This window comes from Crocodylus siamensis, chromosome 4 (assembly GCF_052110815.1).
Source record: "Crocodylus siamensis isolate JL-2025a chromosome 4, ASM5211081v1, whole genome shotgun sequence".
Lineage (NCBI taxonomy): Eukaryota > Metazoa > Chordata > Crocodylia > Crocodylidae > Crocodylus > Crocodylus siamensis.
Genome location: NC_143398.1, coordinates 239,314,752 through 239,341,362, shown reverse-complemented (window position 1 = coordinate 239,341,362; position 26,611 = coordinate 239,314,752). Strand labels below are relative to the sequence as shown.

The 26,611-nt window shown below is 48.0% G+C and overlaps 1 protein-coding gene across 2 annotated transcripts in view; it reads right to left on the bottom strand.

The window, feature by feature from the left end:
• SEMA5B (semaphorin 5B) overlaps positions 1 to 26,611 on the bottom strand; it is a 351,344-nt gene that overhangs the window by 108,786 nt on the left and 215,947 nt on the right. The gene's annotated exons all lie outside the window — the stretch shown is intronic.

Below are 26,611 nucleotides of genomic sequence, written 5' to 3'. Positions count from 1 at the left end.
GGTCTGCCTAGCCACTAGGGGGCTGACTGGCCGCTTCTGGCTTCAACTTGAGACTAAAGTTAGTCCCAAGTGCTGGCAGTCATGTGGCTGGAGCCTGGAGCTCCTCCCGGTGGCCACAGGGGCATATGGCAGTTTACTCTGACCTGGGACTAAACTTAGTCCCAGGTTGTCTGCACGTGTAGACACCAACCTATTCCCACTTACTGTGCAGCAAATTTAAGCCAGCATAAATGCACATGTAGACACACCCTCCGTGCACATACAGCTCAGAGGTACCGATACCTACTTCAGTCTGCACAGTATCAAGGCAGGGCAAGGCACTGCACACACTCATTCCACTGCCTAATCACACTGTGTATTGCCAGCCAGGCTGACAGGTATTTTTGGTAGCCCCAAAAAGTCAAAACCAAAATCTTAATTTCAGTTCATCGCTGGAAGCTTCCTCTGCACCACTGGCTGAGCCACAAACCAGCTCAGCGGCGTGCTCCTATCCATCCAGTCTGGTGATCAGCTTGAATATTTCACTCATCTTCCTCAGCTGTCAGAGATATTTAGGTTCCCCAGCCTTGGCAAACGTATTCGGGGCTATTTCTGTACCTCCTGAAACAGTTTGCTGGACCAATGTGGTACGAGACCATGTAGGAGGACAACCTGTGTGGTAAAACAACTGAAACTGGCAGCAAGAATGAAGCATAGGAACCACAGGAAAAGGGGAATTTTCTCCTACTAGTAGTATATCAAGAGCCTGAGCACAGGGATGACTCGAGACACCAGCATTTCACCCCTCCCCTGCTCTGCACCCCCAGAAGTGTCCCACCCCCTTGCATTTCCTGTCTGGAAAGACCCCAGTACCCTCACCCCTTCCATCTTTTTGCTTGGAAATGAAATGCCATATTTACTCACACACCACACATGCCTTTCCCCCCCAAAAATCATTCCTCCAAAACTGGGGTACACATCTTAAGCAGAGAAGCTGATTTTTCTTTGCTGGAGCAGAAGCAGGGTGCAAGCAGACACCGTGACTTGTAACTGCCCCGATGGCTGCTGCTCAGAGCTGGAAAGAGCGGAGGCACAGTCCAGTGTTAACCCTCCCATAAATGTTGGTGAGGGAATAGCTTTTGGCTGAAGGGCCACTGAGCTGGCTGAGGGCGAGTGAGGTGCTCCAGGCACTCTGTAGCATCTTATGGTGTGGAAGAAACACTTTATTATATACGGGAACTTGTATAAAGAGCTATTTACAGTGAAGAAATAATAGTCTTGTTACTGCCCTTGCAAGGGTCTGTGGCCTTGCCCTGCCACACCAGGAAGTTCCTTGTCTCACCCATGCTGTCTCCTGGGATGCCACACTCCTTGGACACTCTCTGTTTTCAGGACAACTTATGCTATATCACATAGTCAAGCATGACTCTAGAAAAGTCTTATTTTCTACAGCCTCCTTTCCACAGACAAGGGTAGTGTTTCCTTCCAAGAACAAGGTGCATGTTTTATTTGTGGGTGTGTGATATGTGATAAAATACGGTATGTGTCTAAGCTGTCAATTCGCCCAGATACTTTCAGGACCCAGTGTGCAAGCACATGGTCCATATGCAGAACAAGGAAACGCCAGATTCTTCCGCCCGAGGAATCGCAATGACTAGTCTAAGGTTGCAGACACTGCATAAAACAATAGCCCTGAAAAGCATGCACAAAGCAGCCTCCCATCTGTGCCGGCTGGCACTGAAAAGTGCTGGCAACTTTCTCTGGGGATTTATGTTGCCCTTTAACGCGGTTTCCATTCATGAAATTCTCGTGTGCATCTGCTTCCTCTCACCTTCGCCCTTGCGGTTTGGGTGTCTGCGAACACACAATTCTCTTCTGAAGATTTTTTCCTGCATCTTTACGAAAGTCACGAGAGGGAGAAGAATGAATGATCCGAGTCGGAAGTGCCAATACACGGTGAAACCAAATGGAGGCGAAACACAAGTACCGCAGAAACAAGTCACGGTGGCAAAGTTCAGAACCGAGTCAGGCTTCGACTCTGTTTTAATAGTTTACACAGGCCAACTGCAATCTTTGCCTCCAGTTCCGAATTCATTCAGTAATACGGGATAATCCATCCTGCCTAGTGCTGTCCAGCCCATGGGAACCCCTCACACTCCTTTTGGGCGAGCTTTGCTGGTACAGCTGCTCAAGTACCTACAGGTAGATCCAATGCCTGTGTCACTAGAGAAGCCCCTTCTCATCTGTCCCTTGAAACCCCAATGCAAAGTCCTCACCAGCATCAGTGGATCAGATCTATACCCAGATCAGCCACGTATAATTAATTCAACATTTCATTTGAATGCAGTAGATTAAGCACATAATAATCCCTCTACTATTTTTAATGTCTAACGTATCTCATTTAGAGGAATAAGAAGCAAGGGCTGCAACCTGGGAAGCAGCGAAAGCCAGGCCAGTGATGGCTGCCATTCCTGTGCCCCATCTAAGACGGTGCCCAGGACTGGCTCCCTGGCCGCCCACCCTCTACTGATCTCATTACAAACCATCTCATCTGACACCAACCTCACTACCATCTAACCTATGTCCCGCACAATTGCACTTACAGTTAGGGGACAGCAGCCTGACTGCACCAATTTCAATTAAGTTATTTGTTTTACCATCCTATATCATTTACATTTGGTGGTGGATGGAAAGGAGAGACGGCATGTTTCATGCTGCAAATCTGGGGCCTGGTTTTGCAACTGCCTAGCATTTCCTGAACAGCACCGAGTCCTCTCAGCTCCTATTAATGTCAACAGGAACGGTAGGAGCACAGCGTGTTGCTGCATGGGCTCTACAGGGACTGCTAGCAGCAGGCGCTCAGCGTTTCAATCAATCTGCAGTAACGTGCAAAGGAAGTTTCTTCTGTCTGCCCAGGGGGTAAGAGGTGATTTTGGTTCCCTCCCTGTTCAATGCAGGGCATCCTCAGCGGAGCCTGCCAGCTCCATCAGCCTGTTCTGAGTTATGCATGAGGCAGGGAGGGCAGGAGGTGTAGTGACATGACAGTTATTGCGCACTGGAGACCTGCGCTGGCAGAGTTATTTCACTCCCTGTGTATTTACTCACATCTTTCCTTCCAATAACTGTACAGGGGGCCGTTATCTTCAGGTACAAAATATACCTCTCAAAAAAAAGACACAATCTAAAAGCAGCTCCTAGTATTCTTGATTCCTGGAAAAAATAACCGGGCTGCTTTTCTTACCGCTTACATTTGCAAATCTTTGACTATAAGACATGAAGGTTCTCCATACCCAGTGGAGGCAGCGGGAGTGAAGGGAGCTCAGTGCTTCACACAGGCCATAATTCAACAGAGTGCACTGTGTGTTGCTTGGGTCCATTGGCTTTGGTGCAACTAAAGTACGTGTCTGAGTGCCTGGTTGGAAAGAGCTGGACTTTTGCATTTTGCAGAGCTGAGAGCAGGATCAGGTCTTTCGGGGAAAGTGTTGCTTACAGGACCCAGTGCATTTCCCCTGACGACTCCCAACCTTAGCGCCTTTGTTCAACATTCACCATGAAAACTGCAGTTGCATAAAATGCAGCCCGTAGATCACTACTGATGACGACACAATTATGTTATACAGGCCATTTCTGTGTTCAAAACAATATGCCAATCACCAAAGAAAACACGTCTGCACTATCACCACCTATGCTGATCTGCCCAGATGGAAAAAATCGTGTAACATTTATAAGAATAACAGTCATTTTAAATGGTTCCCTCTAAAACTTATAATTAGTTATCTCTGCAAGACAAAACGATAGGCCAGATCAAGAAAACCCCACATTCCCTGGACACTGCTATTAAAAAAGCCTCTTGCATGTTTATACAACCCTACTGATACTGTCCTTATCAAATTCTATAGGGCTTCCCCATAAAGGCCTCCTGACCAAGTCTAATGTTAAATTCCTTTTTCCACCCCTATTTTGAAGCTTGGCTTTTGTCTCTTAAGCACCAGGCACATTTGCAACACTCTATAAATAATAATAATAATTTATTGAAATCTTAACTTCTTAATGATACAGCACAGTAGCTTGGTGCCCTAGGGGCCACTTCCGAAGTTCCATAGCAGTTAATTTATTGAAACCACGATACGCAAATCTGATGAACAGATAGCTAGTGCTGAAAGAAACCGTGATGTTTTGTTTCTGCAAATAGTCAGATTGCCTGTGCATTGTAGCGGACAAATTATAGATCACCGCTGCCTACTGTGACGCCTATGAAGAATGGTCTTGGAACTGAGCAAATTAGTTTTTGATGGTGGCAGGAGTGCAGAGGGGGGACCAGCACTGTATCCAATCCAATTGCTAATTGATTTTCCTTAAATGATCTCTGAATCTTTAGGATGCAATGAAATGCAAGCTGTACATGTTGTTTCTGATCTAAATGAACCACGCTGTGCATTAGCACATATCAGCGAGACGGCACAGCTCTTCCACAAGCAGCTGGTCTCACCTTATGAGCTACTAGCCACCTGCAGACGCTGAGACAGTCAAATGTGACATTCAGGATGCGGTGGGCAGGCACATGCCCAAAAGAAAGGAAGGAAAACGATCAGTGGGCCTAAATGCCCATAATCCAGCAGCCTTCTGCTGTACATAGAAATAACTTATTAGGACAGCGCACCTTATTCTGCTCTGACACTGGTTTTGGATGTGTGTGACTCCTGCTTCATACCAGCCTCAGTGAAATCAGAATAACACACGCTTTGTATTTAGGGGAAGGCACATGTCATCCAAAGGGTGGGCATTAGGGCTGGAAGAGACTTTGTGAGGTCATCGGGTCCGCCTCCTCTGCCCCCGCTCTGGACAGCAAAGATTGCTGGGGTTAACTAACATTTAAAGCTTACACTGGATCAGTAAGACACATAGGGTGTGTGTAGACAAAACAGGCGCCCTAAATGGAAGCGGTGGGTTTTTAAATTCAATTTAGGGCTGATTAAAACCCCGTGTCGTGCCCACATCTTGCTAACTTACCTGCCTCTCTGGTGGGGAGGGGAGGACAAGCTGCCGGCAGGAGGAGCAGTCCCCGGGCTACGGGGGAGGAGGGGGGGCTGGTGCTTCCCTTCGTGGTAGCAGCGCCTCCACCCACAGGCACCCAGCTTGGGCAGTCCCGGGGGGCACCGCAGCCACGGAGGGAAGCACCAGGCCCCTGCACAGCTCAGGCAGGCTCAGGGGGAGGGAGCAGGGAATAAAAAGATCAGCCTCGCCACTTTTCTTGGGGGGGAGCCTGCCTTCCCGGGCTGCTGCCGGGCTGCCTGCAGAGCCACGGAGCTGCACGGAGCCCAGTGCTTCGCTCCACAGCTGCAGGGGCAGCCAACTAAAACGTCTCAGAGGAGTTTTAGTTTGCTGCACCCCAAGTCATTTAAGGTGCATTACGCCGCCGAATTTCCTACAACGGCTGAAATTAATGCACACTACACTGCTGAGGCCTGCAAACACCGACACCATTAAAGCGGCACAAAAGCATTTAGCTTGCTTTGAAGTGTCGTGCGCACACACCTCTCATTTCGTCTACACATGGCCATAATAGCTGAACAGTCTAGTCCCCTATGGTTTTTTATTGGAGGCCTACTACAGCGAGAAATGTGATCACCCCAACACAGCTCTTCAGGCTCGCCTGACCTGGAGGCACACAAAAATCAGCAACTCCCCCTTAAACAGGTCAAATTGCCATGAGAACTGAACAAGACGGGCCAGGCCCTCAGTTTTGGCTTCTCTGGTTGCATTTACTTCACTCCAGCATACTTTTGCTTACAAATCCTTTGTCTCTCTTGCCTATGTAGATAAGCTCTTCCAGACAGACACTGTCTCTCACCGTCTCTGTGCAGAATGCAAAGCAGAATGGAGCCCGGCTCTCCGTTGAAAGAGGTGGGATTTAATCATGCAATAAAACAGACAGAAGCTGACTAGTACTCTTTTACTGCAAGCAGAAGTAGAGGTGCAGTGACTTGGCCAAGGTCAACCAGCAGGTCAGTGGTGGAGTCAAGACCAGAACTCAAGCTCTCCTGATTGCCAACACACTGCCCCATCCATCGCAGCCCACTGCTTCCCAAGTGTATGTTGGGAGAGCATTTTTAACATGAGTAATATGACAAAAAGCCTCACAAGCACTTTATCATTGTTATCTAGGAGGCAGCATGTTTGAAGGCTAGAGCAAAGGGTATCTGAGTCCTACTTTTTGTTCCAACCGTGATTTCCCGTGTGACCTGCAGCAAGGCGATGGCCTGTGACTTCCAACCCCGCCCTGCAAAATAGATGCCACAACCCTGGAGCCTTGAACTTCTGCCCATCCTGAGCTGGATCCCACTGAACAACACCGGCTCCTATATATCAAACACCTCCATCTCCCCGCAGCCTCAGGTAGGAACTTACACCACCAGACTGTATGTTTCCTTATCTGAAAGAGGTATTGTGTGAGGCTTAATAGCTCATGGCTTCTAAAGCCCATTCAGATGAAAAGCGCCGTGCAAGTACAAGGTTTTATTATTAAAGACGATTGTCTAAAGCTTTACTACAGAGCATTTGATACCAAGTACAACCTTATTTCTGGTCCTCGAGAACCGAAACAGTGTACACCTAGATTAAAAACTTTTTTGTAAAGTAAATGATAAACATCCACGGGTACAACTTGGGTGTTGGGATTCAGCTGCTTGTGGCTTTCATTGACTGAGATACAAAAGACTAAACTGTGCGTGCGTGCGTGTACAGACAGACAGACCGACCCTGACAGATAGGCAGAACCAGAGTTTATAAAGGGAGGGCCAAAGCCTCCTTAAAGAGACAGAGCCTACTTAAAAGTCATATTTTAAGCCAGGCAATTTCCTTTCCAGCTGGTTTAATGCTAATCTTGGTAATCCTGGTAGAAATCTACTATAACCAAGCACTGACTCCTATCAAGAGCAGAATCTGATAACTAAGTTGGATGGCTCGTATTCCCCTAGTGCCCAAGCGCCCCACTCATGGACCACAACCCCCACTGGGGTAAAAACATGGAGCAACATCCATGCCCCAAAGAGCTTCCCCTCTAAATAGAGAGCAAGAGCCAACAGATGGGCAGACAGAGACCCAGGAGCACAGGGAAGTAACAGAGAGTACTGACTGGCTTGAGAGGCAATGGTTTCAGTCCATCAACAGCACAGCTGTTATCAAGTTTTTGCAGCCCTCGCAGCAGAGGAGCATTTTAAGGAGGGATATGGAGAAGGATAATGAAGATAATACGTGGGGAGCCAGTTACACAGGGCAAAGATGGCCATAGGTCACAGCCATGGGCAGCTGAAGTGATCTTTATAGCATTGTTTCTGCATGGGTGCAAGTTTATTTTTCAGGGTTTTTATTTTGCAAGGTGACAAAGGCCAGGGCAAGAATTGCAGCTGGGTATGCGGATAGGGCGACCACCTCTTAGAGCTGTTAGGCCTGAGTCAAAGATGATGTCTAGACTTGGGGCCTAGATGACAGGCAGGATGATGGCCTTTTGCTACAGTAGCCAAGAAGAGAGGAGTAATTCGGATTCAGACAGATTAAACGCTCTGCATTTGCCAGGGTGGTGTGGCACTGTGGCTGACCCGTGAAGGCCCCTGACTGCAGCTCCAGAGGCATGAGCTTGCTCCAGACTCAGACCAAAAGCTATTCCCAGTTCACTTAGATGTAAACGGCTACTTGGCCAGTGAGGCTAGAGACCCAATGGTGGCTGGGGCCAATATGCTGGCTTCACTGCTCTGGTCTTCCTTAATCATGCTAACCCTATGGGTCGGCGACGGGTGAACCTTCTTAATCTTCAGCCACGGTAAGCTTGAGCTGATGCCATGGTCCCCATGAGCAGACGTCAAGAGAAACAGGCTAAACTTTGAGTTTGGACAGAAGGAGCCAGGCCTGCAAGAGACTGAGGCCTGCGGGTTGTTTGCATAAAGCCAGGAGTTGAATGGGTGTTTTCATACTTCCTTTCTGCATTTCTCTCGCCTTGTGTAAAGAACAGGCGGTGACATTCGCTTCCCGTTGTTTATAATCCATTTCATTTTGCTGTCGGGTGCAAACACGGCAATGATTGAGCTGGAAGCGCTGCCAGGGAACATTTATTAGTTTACCAAACCAGTGCATCTGTCAGACATGTCTATTGGTCTTCAATGTGTAAAAGTCTGTTTTTGCCTAATCTAACTTTTGGTGGGGTCCCTGAACCAGGACTGCTTTATGCAGAATGTAAAAGAAAAATCCCTCAACTAAAACACATGCATGTGCAGCCAGTGTTGAATGTATGCTATGGTTAACGCCATAGAGAACTGGCTATAAGTGGAGAGGGTATTAGATAAAGATAAGTTATGGTATTTTTTTAGATTCATAGATATTAGGGTCAGAAGGGACTTTAGCAGATCATCGAGTCCGACCCCCTGCCCTGGGCAGGAAAGAGCGCTAGGGCCAGACGACCCCAGCCAGGTGCTTGTCCAGCCTCCCCTTGAAGACCCCCAGGGCAGGGGGGAGCACCACCTCCCCTGGAGGCCCGTTCCAGATTCTGGCCACCCTTGCTGTGAAGAAGTTGTTTCTAATGCCCAGCCTAAATCTGCTCTCCGTCAATGTGTGGCCGTTGTTCCTGGTTACTCCAAGGGGTGCCCTGGTGAACAAAACATCTCCTATCCCTTGCTGTCCCCCCCCCCAGTGAATCTGTAGTCGTCCACAAGATCCCCTCTCGGCCTTCTCTTGCGGAGGCTGAAGAGATCCAGGTCCCTCAGTCTCTCCTCGCGGGGCCTTGCCTGCAGGCCTCTGACCATACGCGTGACCTCCTCTGAACCCTCTCACGATTCTCCGCATCCCTCTTGAAGCGCGGCGCCCAAAACTGGACGCAGTAGTCCAGCTGCGGCCTGACCAGTGCTGCGTAGAGGGGGAGCATCACCTCCCTGGACCTGTTCGTCATGCACCTGCTAGTGCACGACAGAGCGAGGTCAGCCTCGTTGATCTCTTCGTCACGTTGACGACTCGTGTTCATCTTGGAGTCAACAGTGACTCCGACATCCCTTTCCGCCGCTGTGTTGCTGAGAAGGTCACCCCCCCCGCCCCGGCCTGGAAGTGTGCTGGGGGCTCTCTTTGCCCAGGTGCAGCACTTTGTATTTGTCCTTGTTGACTCACATCCTACTCTGTTCTGCCCACTTCTCCAACCTGTCCAGATCTGCCTGGAGTTGTTCCCTGCCCACTGGTGTGTTCACTTTACCCCATAATTTGGTGTCATCTGCAAATTATACAGGAACTATGACAAGACACTTAGCAAAGTAGACAGCCGGGTAGAATTTGGTCTTCTGCCACATCGAGTTCAACTCGGAGGTTATGACAACAAACATCTGCTCAAGAGAGGAGCGTGTGGTGACCGGAGATTAAATGATAAAGCAATAAAATAATTAAATAAGGAGGTTAAAATACATTCAGGTAAAAGCGATCACAGAAACATTGCGTGTTAAGCCATCAGGCGCTGGTCACGTGTACAAACAGTGTACGTTACGCTGTACCTAATCCTGGCAGATGTTTGATATTTATGCAATGCGCAGTACGTTTTCTTCGCAGCTTCAGCTCCGTTCATTTTGCAAAGATCCGATTTCACATGTCTTGTCTAACAGGTTACAAGCTGGTCTACTTCCTTCAGCAGAAATCCTTGGCTGAAAGGAACTGTGGCGATGCCTCCATTTTAGCAGCACGGACCTAGCCCTCCTTCCAGGCCTCTGTATCGTCAAAGGATGTCCATCTCCACCCCTTTTTTGTTCTTTAGTAGAAGAGTCGCCATTCAGAAAGCAATCCCTCCCTCCCATTTGTGGGCTCCACTGATGGATGTGATGAGACTTTTAAACAGCCTTCCCTTACTGTTCTGTACAATGGTCTCTGAAGTAGACGGTTCAAAAACCCTTCCAATGGACCAGCCCATATTCACTACAAAATCAATTTACCATGGCTGTAGTCTCCTTTATGCTTCTGCACCAAGCACAGAGATTTTATTCTCCTTCATTTTTTCTGCTCTGGGTTTCCTCTCCATTGTGCTTGTCTTTGAAGCTCACTGCTGTGTTGAGATGTTAAGGGTTCACCACTATACACACTTTCCCCCCTTTCTCCCTCCCCCGCCGCAACCCCCATTACAGAGGTAGACTGGATGGATCATGCACAGTCAATTGAGAGACTTTTGTGTGGCCGCATTAAAGTCCAGCTCTGAAAAGCTACCTCGCTATATGCTTCTCAGCAAATTGTAATAATCAAAAGCACACAATCGGCTTCTGAAATCAAGGGTGGGGAGCTGTGAAGTCTTGATCCCGCTTTGGGCAGCATCAAGGAACATTTTCTTTCAGCATTGGTTTGTTTGCTGAATTAAGCTTAAGGAAAAATGTCCAATTTGGATACAATTCTCTCAACAATTAGGGGTGAGATTCGGGAACCAACATCATCAGCACATCCTGCAGTATTAGAGAGACTAATGAAGAACTCAAGATGACATTTCCACTGTTCTGCGCCTCTTGTTTTTCTTCAGGGAAATCATATCTATTGCATCAGTGGGGCCTAATACTGCTGCAGATGACAAACACTGCAATATATTCTCATTAAAATCGTATAAGAGGTTCAACACGGGCTTAGTCCTGTCTCACCTTTAAATAAGAGGCTGGCATGCAATTAAACAAATACATGTGCATGTGATTCAGCTTATCCTAGCTGCATTCTTTTCTGGTTGTGCACTTGAAGCTGACTGTCGTGCAACCACAGGAATACGAATAAAAAGGGGAAATCTTTAATTAAGCAAAAAAAAAAAATGTTTTATTGAAACCAAAGGAAAGCCTGGAGATTAATTAGGCAAGGGGACTTTTAGAACAGGCCAGAAAGACTAGGAAAGTTTTGCAGAGACAGGGTAAAAACGCCAGAGATTCAGACCAAACCTGGCTGCGGGCAGAAAAGCAAAGCCAGGCTCCCACGCATGGCCCTCTCCACCGTTAAATAATGTTTCTTGAGACAGCGCCACAGGAGAAGGGGCAGGAAAGGCACAAAATGCACAAGTGCAAATGGGCCCTCACTCCTACCCTATTGGATTCAGTTTGCTCCTATCAATGTTCCACTTTCTTTCTAAGGGCGAAGTTATACATTGCATTTAGACCATACTAAAGGCACTTAAAATGTGAGCGCCTGCACGTTAAAGCTTGTTAACTCATGCCAAGTGCCTTCTGAGCATCTCAAAGTTATGCTACTTCGGGAGAGCGTTAACTCCGAGTCGTGCCACCCAGCTCATGTTAGGGTAACTTCAGTTTGCTCCACAGAGATAAAAGAAGCGATTTGCAGTCCTCCAGCATCCCAGGATGCACCACTCAGCCTCCCTCCCCAATCTCAAGCAGGGATATAGCCCAGGTGTCCTGGCTTCAAGCCACAGCCATGCTCACAAGCCCTCCAGTGGCAAGTCAGAGCTGTGCAGGCAAGAAATGGTATTACCCTGTCCGTGCGATCGCTCATTAATGCACATGATGGCCAGGGAACAGAATAGTGAAAGGTCTCTAGTCTGTTCCCAAGGGACTCCTATTATCTAATATTATTCTTCATTGTGGTAGAGTCGACGGCTATATTTTTCAAAGCACTTTAAAGAGCCTTTAAAACTACAACAGTTCTTGCCCCAGAAAGCTGACCTGCTAGGGTTGTGGACAGCCATACCAGTTAAACCAGTACTGAAGGATACAACATAAGCTGTTCTGGTGTAACTGTTATAATTACATGCTCCTAACTCTGTTTCATTCAGGGGGAGTTACAGGCCCCATGGATTGTTAAATGATTTAACAGCTGTATTGGAACAGCGAATGTGCACTCCCAAGTAGCAATTCCCACTCCCCCAAAAGTTACATCTGTCTGAGGCCTAAGGGATAAGGTGAGAGACAATGAGTCAATCCAGTAAATGAAGAGAGAGGTGAAAGGGAAACCTCAGATGGCTGTAATCAAGGCCACGACCAGCCAGAAGAGTTCAGTTGCCATAGCCCTTCCCAAGTGCCACCCACATGGGATGGCAAGGTGTTGTGATGCTGAGCACAAAACCCCCAGAAAAGCAGACTGAAGCCCCCAGTCACCTCCTGCAAATCACCGACAACCATTCGCACCACTCCGGTGCTTCCAATCTTGCCTAGACACCAATCCGCTGAATTAGCAGTACAAAACAAGCACATTTCCACTAGCGTGTTTCTAAACCCCTGAACAGCGCAACCCCCTTTTGTATCTTCCTAATTTTGCTGCACATACGTGGGTATTCCAAACCTGCACTTCTCCAGCACCTCACTAAGAGCATCCAGCCCCTAACTGCAACTTTCTGCCTGCTTTCTGCCAAGCTGAACACCCCCCATGCAGGCTAACCATGCAGGTCTGGCATATTTTTGTTAATCTAAGAGCATCCGGGATCTATTAGCACTGACATAATTCAATACCAAGTGACTGCAGTGCTAGCTGGGCTGACTTCCCTGGCACCTGCCCCCAACCCCTACACCTGACCATGCTGTTTAAGTCTTAAACCAATCAAGTCCTTGCTGTACCCAAGAGCCCACAGACTCCTACAGCTACCTTCATAAGATTCGGCAGAACTGGTACCAATGGCTTCTTCACGAATTGCCGAAAGGCATTAATGAAGTCCAGGATGACCGGGCCTGACCTCAGACGTAGGTACCGCCCAAGCTGGGGCTTGAAGTTTTGTCACACCTATCTGCTTGTCAGGTTGCTCATCCTGCCAAAAAAAAATTCAGCCCAGAGGGAGAGAAAGGCAAGGATCCTGCTTGGAGAGAGCAATGGGGTTTATAAACAGAGACCTTTAAGGAAAGCGTGGCAAGCCTGCTATTTATGACTGCAATGTGGAGATACCAAGAGTTGAATCAAAAACAAAGCTGCTTCCTTAAGAAAAAGGGTCACGCACCCGTACCCCCTTTCCCTGCACCCGGCATTGCCAACATTTCTAGTGTCTTCCACAGAGTCTCCTTCCATCACTTGTGCAGTAGTAAACTGCTCTCTGCCAGGCTAGTGTCAGCAAGCCGCCTCCTCAGGCTTCCCGTAGCAGGTGCTGTATCATCTCTTTCCGAGGGCTTCTCAAAACAGATGCCTTCAGCCACCCTGCTTGGTCTGTCGCAGCTTGCCTTGCTGGTGACTCCTCCTTTCCAACACCAGCCGTCAGCACCTGATGCTCCGCTCGTCCCTGCCAAGCTTCACCCCAACACGGAGCTGATTTGCTCTTTCTGCAGCAAACGAGGCACCGATCCAGGGTCTTGCGTGCCTTCCCTTCCAGAAGCTCTCTCTCTTGCTTTCTGCTAGGATTTACGCCCCCTCCTGAGTCCTGCGCTTGGTTTCTCTCTGCCACCTGTCTTCCCTCTCTCCGCACCCTCCCCCAGCTCCCAAACCATTTCATTTAACCTCCAGACAAGGTCAAAGACTCCACTAGCAAGTGTTGGGAATATGCCTTATTTTTCAGATGCCGGGACAAAGACCGAGTCTCTACGGGTCTTAACGCAGTACATTACTCCTCTGTCCCTGCTCTATCTGCCTCCTGTTGCAATGGCTCTCAATCTTTTCCCTGAAGGATGTTCCATATTTTGCTCTTTCATAAATAACAAGGAGCTGATCCAGCAGCAAAAGTTCCTTCATTTGTCACAATTATGTTAGCTACAGGCGCGTTGGCATTGTTTGCACCTTGATTTTATGTATGAGCATTCCTGTTAGCCCTACATATCAAAATCCCGCCTTGGACAACAGCAGGTCATCTGTCAATACTTCCAGGCTAGCTCAAGAACTTCTTCATCATTCCTTTAACAAAAATAAAACTAAAAATAAAGCTTTCATCTCTTCTCTCCGAAGACACCTGAACTAAATCATTCCTTTTCCTTTCCGCACAAAGAAACAAACAGTTCTCTCTCAATAACTCAGAATAATGGCACAGCCCCTCTCAAAAGTGACTGATTAATAATAACCCATAATATCAAGAGCAGGTCAGATTATTTTAAGCAAAAATATTGCTACTGAAAAATGGCTTTTATGTACAAATCTTTTTTTTTTTCAAACTGCTGACTTTTTTAAACATCGTTTTTGCAAAATGAATTGCAACTTTTTAATCATTTTTTTATTGAACTAGCTGTGATGATGGTTTGGTTATCACCACACACACACACACACACACACACACACACACACACACTTATTTTTTCCTTTTTTTTTTCCTATTAAGAAACCGCAAAAAGTGAAAGTAGACATGGGTCTTTTCCAAACACTGGGAAATGTCAACACTTTTTACTCTATTAAAAAAATCAAAATAGCTCTAATAATAATCATTTTATAAAATTACACTTGAAAACAGAGATATGACATAACTTCGGAGTGTCCCGGTTAAGACAGTAGCTACAAAAGGTATTTACAGGTGCCTCTCTCATCAGATGAGGCCCTGCTGTCATACAGGCCACACTTTAAATTCACAGATCTCAAACCGCTTTGCCAATATCAATATCATTGCCCTGATTTTACAAGTAGGGAAGCCAAGACACAGAGGCTAAGTACAGACAGTCAGAAAGTCCAAGGCTGAATCAATTCAGTCTTTGCAGGTTAGTCTAAGCTGCATAGATTGAACTGATCAGCAAGTGAACAGACATTCACTTTTGATTCTGGAAATGTAGCCACGTCCTGCAGTGGCCCAGGCCTGAAGCTGGGGGGTGCTAGAGCACACCTCCCTGTTCAGCTGGAGCAGACAGCTTGGGGCAGCCAGCTCATCCACCCTGGGCGGGGGGAGGTACAAAGCACCCTGGGATGCTGGGGGACTGAGAGTTAATTTGAATCTGGAGGCAGATGTACCGAGTATGCAGGGACCTGAGGACCCTGGTCCCCCTTGGGAAGAGGGCTGCCACTTGAAACACATAAAACTTTCTGCATGTCCATCATCTTGGGCCCCCACCCCTGTCAGCAACAAGAAAAATTGGCACCCATGTCTGGAGGGGATCTGGGACAGCAATTCAATAAACTGACTTAATCTAAATCAGTTAAATCTGATACTACATCCATCCAGGTTTATCTTAAACCAGGTTCTGCCATTTTGAAAGTAGTTTATATGCACCGAGCTTCTGTTGCACTACAGATTTGAACCCGTTTCCAATCACTTACACTGGTTTGTGTGTTATTTCTGTCCCTAGCCAAAGAGGTAATGTGACTTGCTTATGATCACCCAAAATCCCCCTGGTAGTAGAAACAAGAATAATGATGACCTCTTCTGGGTCACAATGCACCAAACCATGCTGGCAAGCCAAACACATTGGGAAGGATCCAGCAGATACAAGATACTAGCATAATTGTTTGTGGATGCTATGTGCAAAGTAAAACGAAGGTCAGCACCGTACCTAGACTCCTGGCAGCCCCGGGCAAACTTTTAGTATCGGCGCCTCCCTTCGCCAGAAATGATAATAAAAATAGGACAGTAGGAAAAAATATTGCCATTTTTGGGCCCCCTTTCTGTCCAGGACCTGGGTGCCTGCCCAGTTCATCCATGCCTGTGTTCAGCCCTGATGAAGGTAATTATTATTTAACCTTTATACTGTATTTCAGTAGCACCTAGAAGTAAACTAGATCCAGGCCCAGTCAGGCTAGGCCCTGTACAAATTTGTACCTAATGAAAACTTCTGCCCCAGATAGCTCACGGTCTGAAAGACAACGCTTAACACACAGATGAGGCAAAATACTGATACTGGTGCAAAATTGGGGTGGAGGAGGTGAGATAATGCCAGTGAACGGTCGTGCAAAAAATCTTAACCCATCAGGACCCATAATCACAATTCGCTGGCTGCTCGATCCTTCCTAAGAAAAGACAAAAGTCTACACAGAGCTGTGGACGTCTGCTCCTTGGAAACCTTTGTCCTCAAGCAGAAAGCTGCTGTCCGAACGTGGCATTTTGGACAGCTAGATGTGACAACCAAACTCAGCTGGCAGCACGAGCGCCAAACGCTGCGGAGAACCAAACCGAGACTGCGAATTCACGCGGTGAGGCTTGAAGCAACACCTGCTACTCGGAAGATTAGTTTCCTCTCTTCTTGGCCTTGTTACGATGGCATCTCCTTCCAATCAAGGTAGCTGAGCAGTGTTTAGCACTAATCAAGTTGGGGCCTGATTACTCTTTTGTCCTCTTGACACCTGGCTCTGTTGGGTTTTTTTTCCCTAGCCTGGGAAAATGAACCCATGTTTAAACCAACAGCTTTGTTATCTTCGCAGAGGATTCAAGGTAGCCATGCCCTGGCGTATCAGGCAACGCTCTAGACACGGCGCGAGCAAACAGCCTCCCCTCCTGCTTCCCAAACTTTGCCTTTGCTGTAACAGCCATTCATCTGCCTCTGCTGCGTGGCTTTGGATTGCAATAATCCCTCTAACACTGATCATTGCAATGGCTACATCTAAAAGAAGCTGTAAAACACCCATCGGTTAAACAGCTATCAATAGGAACAGCAAGATGGTTTATTCTGGAGAAACGACGTGTGCTGAGGTGAAACGTTTTTACCATAAAATACTTTACTATAAAATAAGGTCTTTGTTTAAGAAGTTCAGTAATTTGTTTTAAAGGAAACCCCCAAAATCATGTTTAGGCCAGTTGCACAGAGGGAGACATCAATGATCAGGGAGTTTGTATGCTCCCATTATAAATGAGTCCTTGCTCCCAGAATCCACATATAGCCCGCTAAACTTTCCCTCAAGTCCTGCCTTGAGTTGCAAATGCACTTTCTGCCTCTGAAAAATATTACAGTGCAAGTCCTTAGGCCAAATACTGCACCGACCCCCTTGTACGATGCCGTGCTCTGGATGGTTGGAGCAATGGCTTGCCCTTGCATAAAGATGCCCCACTGCGCTGTGTAGTTAAAAGGTCCCATTCGAAGCCCGTGGTAACGACACAAGGAAGCACACGTGATCTTTTTTTCTTTCCTGCCCCACGTCAAGGGACTCGCAGCTAATTTCTGGCCACGTTACAGAAACAAACATTTCATCTCCTTCCACAGAGCGATTCATTACTGAGTCCAAAAAAAAAAAATTGGAAGAAAAAAAGCCAGCTACCAGTCTGTCTAGCTATAAAAACAACCCTGGGCTGGTCCGTCGATATGAGCCGTGATCTGAGACCAGCATAAATCAGGATGAGCTCCACAGAGGGCAATGAATTGATGCCAGTATGAAGTCGGAGAGGAACCAGAGCGGGCCCGAGCATCCCGGGATCCGAGCGCCGGGAAGAGAGGGGAATGGGAAAATAAGCTAAACAAAAAGGAAACAGGCGGCAGGATCTTTTTCAAAGAGAACAAACAGAAGCAACGGCGATTAGAAGAAATAAGCAGCATGCAGATTTTTTTTTTTCTTCTTTTTTTGCCTGTGAAAAGCATGTTTAATGGTCCTAGCTGGAACTTGAAAAGACTAAGCACATTAGTCTTCATTCCCCCACACATAAAATGCCTGACAGGGTTTTATCAAATAAAAAGCCAATATGCCAGAGTTATCAGCAAGCAACTTCAGCAGCTAATTAAATCCTCAGTTTTTTGACTCTTGCTCTTAATGTTTGCTGACAAAGACCAAAGCCCTGGCAGTCCTTTCTCCATTTCCATGCCAAGGTGAGGGGCAGGAGAGGGGGGAAGAAGGGGGTCTGGGAGCAATCAGCAGCTCACAGACATCACAGCAGCTCTGTTTTTCGCAGGTGGACATCAAAGGCAGGATCCCTCGCTGGAGTAAATGGACCACATTGACCTGTGCTGACCGCAGCGGAGCTGGCAGTAGGGGGGTGGCGTGGGCCCTGCAAGGTTAGTGCCCGAGCCTCCAAGCCCTTCTCATTGCTGACTGCGGAGAGTAATGAGATTGCCATCAAATCAGACCACACCGCGCAGCACGGGCGAGGCCTTCGGTTCAGCACAACACGGATGCGCAGGCCGCAGTTCATCCCCGTTCAGCACAACACAAGTCCTGAGCTCCAGCAAGTCCCAAAAGGGACTCAGCACCTCGAACGTTCAACCTGTGCATCAGGACATGGCAGAATAGGGTCTGACCACCAGTTCGAGGCCTCGCCCCCGCAGCAAGTGTGATGTTCAGTGATCACTGAGAGCCAAGCAGCCTGACCATGGACTGAACAAAACCATACAACAGGAGCCTCTACACAGCAACCCGCTCCACTGCCTCAAACCAGAGCCTCTCAAAAGGAAGAGCTCCCCCCAGTATTTGGAGGATTATATCCTACGGCAGAGTCCAGACGCCCAGTAGTGTTACCAGAAGGGGATGAGGGGGTGCAGCGCCCTGCACCTTGATCAAAAAGGGGTGCCAGAACAAGGGCAAGGGGCTCAAGACATCAACGGGTACAGCGTCTGACCGCATGGAGCAGATGGAGGTGGCCAGACACCAGCACGCGGGGGGCTCGAGGCTCTGGGGCAGGGAGGAGGCGGGGTGAGGAAGAGGGACCCTGCCGCTGAACCGTCTGCTTCATATCCAAGCCGTTTCCTCCCATTTCCCCTGCTGTGTCGAAGGTCAAGGACCCGGCAGCCGCTTAGGCGGGAAGCAGGGAAGACCAGACACTCATCATTGACCTCTACATTAACACCTGCCCGTTTCCAAACCTGACCGCGCTCAGACAGAGGATTTGCTTCGGGCCTCGACTCCCGATAAAACAAAACACTGAACGTGCAAACAAACCTCGTCCGCCCCCAATATGTCCGTCACGTAAGCCATTTATTAGGGAACGGCTTTAGAACCGCGGGCCAAGCGTAAGGGATTGTCGATGTAGGCACAGAAGGTAATTTTCAAATAGATTTATATGTTAATCTGTTAATAAAAAATGTGCCGTTCTGATAAAATATGTGCCAGTCATAACAAAACTATGATCCCCACATTAAAGTTGGCTTCTGCGGCAGCATAGGGTTTTGATTTTGTCATTTTAAATAAAATGAACTGGGCTCCTCTGAAAATTTAGAAATAAATGTTTTCCCTGTGTATTTTTATCACTTCATTCACCGCGGTGGCTCAAGATCTAAAACAGGCAGGCTATAGTTAAGATAACTGCTGTCAACAGCTTCTCTTAAAAACTATTTTCTTTGGGGAAAAGTGAAAATTGCAGCTCCCTTAATGCTGCCTTGCTAGTAAATATGCTGCAGATATTCACAGCCATCCCCAGGTTTTTGACAAACACCTGGGCCTGGAGTTTTTTGACCAGGTAGAGGCAGAACAAGTCATGTCTGTGCCCTGCGCAGCACAACCGGTGGCCAGGCCACTGTTGGAGGTTAGGGTTGGCAAGCCGGTCAATTGACTGGTCATCTATTGTCAACTGACTGCATATTTTTTGACCAGTCAAAGATTATAGTAATTTTACAAAAAAACCCAAAAAACAAACAAAAAACTCACTTTTTTTGTCATTTTCTTGATTTTTAATGGTTTTGAGACATTTCTTAATGGAAAATTTATGCTTTTTCTGTGTATTATTTGGAACTGCTGGCAATTTTTTTACAATTTTTGATTGACTTTTGACCTGCCAATTGACCGAGCTTTACTGGACCAATCAAATATCCAACCCTACTGGTGGCTGCCCCTCAAAATTGGTCCCCCTAGTTACAGTACGGAAGCAAACCTAAAGCACACATCAGACTGCTGCAAAAGTGTGCTAACGGGGTGCTCAGCTCCTAGCCGACAGGCCAGATCCGACCCCGGTGCCATGTCATCCAGCCTGCGGGACTGCATGTGGGTCCACGGGGAGTGCCACAGGCCACGGCCCCGCACGCTAGAACAGGTGTGCAGGGAAGCACAGAGCCTGATCCTGGCACGTGGGACTCGGCAGGTGCAGCGCAGGGTCCTGTGGCCCGATCCCAATGGCAGTGGAGGTGGCAGGGGGCCCTGGCCCTGATCCTAGCATGCGGCGGCTGGCCAAGGCTGCACAGGGTCCGATCCCAGCATGCAGGGTACTATCTGGCTTGTGGATCGGCCTTGGCTTCCCAAGGGCCCAAAAGGCTGAGCGCCACTGATGCAGACTGATGTACCAGCATCCTCTGCCCTTGCAGGAGAGCAGCAGGAGCCCCACCACCTCCATCTAGCGGCCCAGGGCGCAAACCCCATCAGCTGTGACTCTAGGGGCTGGGAATCGGAGCAGCACTCTGAGAGGGGGCCACGTAACTGGTTGGCAACGGCCGCCACTGCTGAAGTTAGCCATCGACAATCAAATGTAAGTACAGCAAAACCTTTCTGACTTTCCGGGGCCGAAGCTAAGGCAATTTAGCTCATTTGCATCACTACAGGCTCACCTAAACATACAAGGGAGAGTGCAGCAGCAGGTACACACTTCCGAGCAGCTCCTCCTCCCCTTTTACAGGGGCCAAAAAGTATTGTTTGTCCGTATGCTAAAACTCACAACCATCCGGATGAAGCTTGGACCTGTGTCCAAGCACACCTAGAACTGCATCAAGACTGCATGAAATTGGGACTCCGCACGGTTTCGGTTTATAGGGAAACCTGGAGCAGGGAATATTTTTGCAAACGAACACCAAATCCTACTCCCTGCTCTCAAGGAGCTCGTATCCTGGGTAAGTCTGCGGCGCTCTCAAAGAGGTTATCGAGCCTCTCACTTGACCCACGAGGAAACTGTGGAAGAAGCCAAAGCGGCTTGCCCAAAGATATTCTGTATAAACTGAATCTGGGCTTTCTGTCTCCCGTTCCAGCATTTTATCCACAAGGCCAGGTTGTCCCACCAGGCTGGCTCACTATGACCGGGGACGATGTTAAGCATCATTTGCAAGTGCTCCAATAAGCACTGGTCCTTTGTGGAAACAGTTTTGGAGCCTTAATTTCAACACGGGTGATTAATAGAGGGACAATTTATACTGCAAACTACATTATTCAGGACCATCATTCGTTATTATCTTTATAGTGCTGGTTAATTGTGCAGAGAAACACTTGGAATCAGAGGCAGCGACCTCTGCTCAGGCTGAGTAATGCTTTTCTTACTCCACTCCATTTGTAAGGTCATTTGTAAGTTTGGCGGTATCAGGCCCCGAACAAGCAAAACAGGATGTATTTAATCTTTGGTTCTGATTAAAGATCAGGAACCTAAAACCTGATTATTATGTTGCGGGGCAAGATGTTCGGGACCGATAGTCAGGTTTTATTACCACGCGCTGCGCTCCGTCGATAGGCGCTATTGATTTACCACCAGTCGTGCCCCAGGTCTGAGAGCTCTCTGGGGATCCGCGCAAGAGGAGCGTGACTCCAGGAGCAGCAGTGCAGTTTCAGAGCATGACCTGGGTAGCGTGATTGTTTCTATTTGCCGGATCAAAGGAGAAAAATGTAAGCCACATTCTCGTTCTTCTTCAAAAAGTTAGCTTTACTCTCTCAAAGGCAAAATGCATGGCATCAAGAGAAAGCGATGTCATGATTTTAAGAAGCTCTACATCAGAACCTAAAGTGGTGGGCCTTTATTCAGGGAAGTATGTGTTGAACACATGTGTTTAAGTGGCCTTGATTTCAGTTGGATTTAAATATGTGCATGGAAGTCGGCACGTGGGCATGGATGCTAGCAGGACTACTCATGTCTGAAAGCTAGGCACCTGCCAACTGGTAAAAATCTTCAAAAGCACCTGCATGACTTAGGAGCGTAGTCCCCTTGATGTCCAACTTAAACCATTTAGGCACATTTGAAATGTTACTCTATAAGGTGCTTTGCTGAGTTCATGCCATATTTAAACAGTGCCATAGGAACGGCCTGAACTGTTGCCTAAAGTCTGCTCCACTTACTAAAAATTGAGTAGCCTCTAACTCACCACATAACCCCACTGATTATTCAAGTACAGTGCTTTATAACTACAGACCTCAGAAGTTGGTCCCAACTCAAAAGGGCAAATGATCTTGATTCAGATTGCTGCTTATGACATCTAAAGAAGTATTTTAATCCTCCCATTTGTAAGATATTAGAGCTACCAAATCTATCTGCCCGGCTAGACCTACAGTTTTATTTGCCCACGGCATATTTGAATCATATATTTTTCAGATGCCACTCCTTTAACAGAGCCCGTTTCTAGAAGGGGTACCTATTCTTAGATGTTTCTCCCATGTAATGATGTCATCTATATTCATGACAGGCTCATACCCTGAAATGTTAGGAGAATTAAACTTGGTTGGGAATTTTCCAGCCAAATGATTTTTCATCCTAAATGCCAGTTTATGCAAACCCAGCCCTTTCAAGGACGCATGCTGATTTGGAGGAAAGTCGGCAGGGAAGGTTTCTCGGCTCCAAGAGGGAAATCCAGGTCTTTCGTGCATCTCCCAGCTTGTGTAGAGGAGTGGCTGATTTCACCTCGGCTTCTAATTTCACTCCTGGGGCCTGCCGCAAAGACCCAGGGCTGCAATTTCTGAAGAGGCAAACTCAGCCAGGGACCATTTAAATCTGCTGATATCTAATAACTACTTCAGGCTGTGTGCTGATGAGGACGAGTCTTTCCTTTTTTTTTTGTTGGTAACTGAAGATAGGTATATTAAAAAAAAAAAATCAAACAAAAAGCTGAAGCCTCCCCCTGAACTAAAAGTGAACTTGAGACAGCAGCGGTGCAGATGATAAAAATGCTCATTCTGGAGAAGGGGCTGGGGGTAGAGAGCTGAGAGCAAATGTGGAGAAGAGACAGCATCAAAGACCGTTTCCAGGCCCTCCACTACAGCTTCCAAGCCCCTCATCTCCCATAACTCCCTTGTGCCCACCTACCTGAACCGCTGCACCCAACCAGGACCCTTTCATCCATTTCCCTGAAGTCCACCCCCTACCCTCTTAACCTCCTTGGAAGGTAAAGCTGATTTCTAAACCATCCAGTGACTTGGCTCACAAAAACAAGGCCATCCATTTTCCTTGTATGGGCAACAAATTTGCGCTGTTTCCTCTCTGATGCCCACTAATTCACTGCAACGCTATAATGAAATAAACACGACAACATGAATACGAATAACAGCAGTCCAGGCTGGGACCAGAAATGATACAAAAACTTCTCATTGGAGCAAAATCCCTGATCTGAACCGAAAAAGATCTATTCCTTTGGTCAAAAGTCTAGTAGATACAATGGAAAGACTCCATTAATTCCCATCAGGACCTAACTGAAATCAGTCCCTCAATGGTGAGGTGGAGAGAGAGAAACCTAATATCCTTCAAGTTTCCAAACCATGGAGCTGTGGCAAGGTTAACACTGGCCCTGCAAAATGTTAACTACAGCATTAGGGCACTTTTAAGTTCAGGGGGGTGTGAATTTGCTCCTAATGGAAGCAATGAATAAAGCAACGCACATGATGAATGACTTCATTGCCTGTTTCAGGGTAGGAAAAGTTTGTTTTCTGATTAAAGAAAAGCCAGTTCATGGAGGGGGAACAAATCATTCACCCTTTACCCAGAACCAGCTGTGGCCGTGGGGCAGGGGTGGACAAAATATGTCCCACGAGCCATATCTGGCCTGCCAACTGATCCTATCTGGCCCACTGGCCACCGCTAGGAGCCCGAGGGAGCACCGTGCCCCACACCACTTCGCTTTGCCGCAGCCAGCACCCACCACACATCTCCCTGCCACCCGGCTTCCTGTTGGCACTGTGGCCACACAGTCCTGGCACTGAGGTCACTGGCAGCCAGGCCCCCACAGCACGGTGCATGATGCAGCGCACCAAATAGCCATCCCACCTGCCCGCCGTGATGAGCTGCTGCCACTCCAGCACCGCTATGAGCTGAGTCCTTGCTGGCTGCAGGCAGGGCTTGGTGCACAACAGCAGCTCCCAACTTGCTTTGTGCAGCTCAACGGCAGCAGGCAGGATGGCTCGTTGCGGCAGGCAGGATGGCTACTTGGCGTGCTGCGTCACGCCTTGCCCCGTGCCGGCCCAGCTGCTGGCAGCTGTGGTGCCAGGACTGCACAGCGCCAACAGGAAGCCGGGTGGGTGGGGAGGGTGGATGGAGGGGGCGAAGGAGTCTGCGCGCTGCATGGCTCAGCCCAACACATGGAGCAGTAAAGGGTGCAGCCCTCCCTCCTCAGGCTCCCAGCAGTGGCCGGCAGGCTGAAGAGAATCAATTGGCATCTCCCCGGTCACCCCATGCCCTCCCTGCACCTTAACAGCTCACCAAAACCCATTAAGCATTCCTCCAGGTGAAATAATTGCACCCGCTGCCCTCGGGCATGGCAGATAGAAGAGGACAACGGTTGTAAGCTCTGCCCAGGGCCTTTTGCCTGTCTCCCCGCCCCGTGTCCCCCGCCCTCTCTGCAAGTAGTGCTGCCCAGTTCTTCCCCTGCAACCACAGCCAAGTGAAGGATTGGGGAAGAGGAGCTCGTATCACCCTGTCCCATATGCACCTTCCAAGTCCCTAAAGGTACCACTGGAGGCCCGGGTTGCACTGGGAGATGTGAATCAGACCTCCTGGATGGAAAAAAGAAAGCTCCAAAACCCGTCAGTCACCGGGCTGCGTATTCTGCTTCCAAAGAGCTGCTAACAGATCAGTACAAAGGAGCTCCAGATCTGATTTCTTTTAAACCCTTTTTCGCCTCTCTCCTTCTATAGAACTGAACTGAAAATCCCCTTCATATCCCCGCCTGGTTTTCTGATCCTTTCTTTCCCGTCATGCACAATGGAGGGGGGGCGGGGGAGGTCCTCTCCGCAGCATCATGCCCTTCACGGATGCAAGCCAAGCAGCTACTCAGGCAACCATTAGGTCTGGAAACAATCGCCTCCAACACGTGTGTCAACATAATTCCCTGCTCTCATTGTCATGCAAAAAGGCTTGTAGAACAGGCCGGATACACCCAGAATGCAAGAACAAACTAAGCTCATTATGTTAACCAGGGATCCCACAGCATCCTACCGGTCCATGCCGTCCCATTTTCCCTTGCCGTGTAGCAAGCTGGCCACTGCAGAGAAAATCTCTCCAGAACAGAGGACCTCCACGCAGCCCCACCCTTTATTGATAGCCCCACTGCAGCAGGACGATGCTCAGGGAGATGCCCCACGTGGGGCTGCGCTGCAGCGGAGGCCTTGCAGTCCTTTGCAGAGCACCCTTGTATTCATAACCACGGTGGCCCATCTCTCCTCTCCTTCGTCAGCGCTCTGCTTGGCCCAAGCTACCTCCATCTCTTGAAAGGGGAGATCTGTCAAGCCAGCCCCTATGGTCCTTACAGTTCCCACTGGTACTTGAAAGACTACAAAAGGCAGATTCAATTCAGCCCGCAACAGCTAAACTTCTGCGCTGCCCTCCAGCCACAGTCCCACCTCCTGCAAACGTCAGAAGCCGTGCATGCGAGAAAAGGCACGGTGACGGGAACCGCATAGGACAAGGTGCTTCATGTTGAATGGGGCTCTTTGCAAAGAGTGCTTCGGCTTGCCTCCATGCCGCGGGGAGCTCCAGCGAGGTACGCAAGGCACCTCCAGGCACGGGCATGTAGTCAGAGGCAGGAACAGGACCTGAGACTGGAAAACTCATAGGGCAGGGTGCCCCGACTTGTCAGTTCTGTTGTAACTAAAGAACACAGTCATAAAGACAAGAGGCCGTCATTGTTATTAGCAGGTACGGCAAAACCTGGTGTCTGTACGAGCTGGTAGGATAAGTGGTCACTATGGTCTTCATCCCAAGGAGAATGCATACAAAACACTTTGGCTAACCTGTCTTCCCTTAAAGCTTAACAATTCATTTCCAAATGCACACGCATAAATCACTATGCAATTTGCTCCTGCTAATTAGTCATCTTAAAAGGCACTGGTCTGGGCCTTCCATAGTACCCATCAAATCAGCCAGTCCTCACAAAGCCTTGGATACACATCAGCTTTTCTTGGCCCAACGAGACATAGAAAATCAACTTTTCCATTCTGCAAAATTAGCTTCTATTTTGGCAACAAGTGCATATAAGAGCACAAAGCAAAAAAATCGTTGATTGAGTATTTTTCTCTCTCCTAATCATGCAATTCTCACACAGCAAGCCCTTGGAACTTTTGTACTATGATCTTTCTTCATTACAATATGTCAAAAAATCATTCTTTGCTGTGCCTCACTAGGCCAGACAAAATATATCACAGAAAGTAGAAAATGGCTAACTGCTGCATAGTTAGTCCCTCCTGGACAGTTAGTTGTTCTAACCAGGGATCCTAGTTTTCTAATTACCACGGAAAACCATGGAAAAATGCAGAATTCACATTTTTCCATGACTTAATGAAAGCTTGGCAGTCTCCCGTGGCGAGCAGCACCGTTTCTGCTCTCTTTTATTTTTGCCATAGGTATTGCAGCTTAGCCAGTCAGCAATGGGGGGGAGGCTGCTGAATGGCCGAGAGGCAAAAAATGCAGCAAAAATAAGAGAGAGCAGAATGGTGCTGCTTGCTGCAGGACACTGCCAAGCTTTTGGTGGGTCATGGGAAAATGCAGAATCTGCCTTTTTCCACGGTTTTGTACTGAATGGAGCATGGCAAAGGTCGCAGAAAAACGTGGATTTTTGTGCGCTTTTAAATGGAGATTTTTCACTTTTTTCCCAAAAAAACTAAGATCCCTGGTTTTTACCAGTCCTTTGGGAGTGATAGATTAACCAGATTCTCCTGTGCTCTGCTACTTTGGGGTGACTTCTGAATTGCAGCTTGAGGTTATTGGGGAAAGAGTGAATGCTTG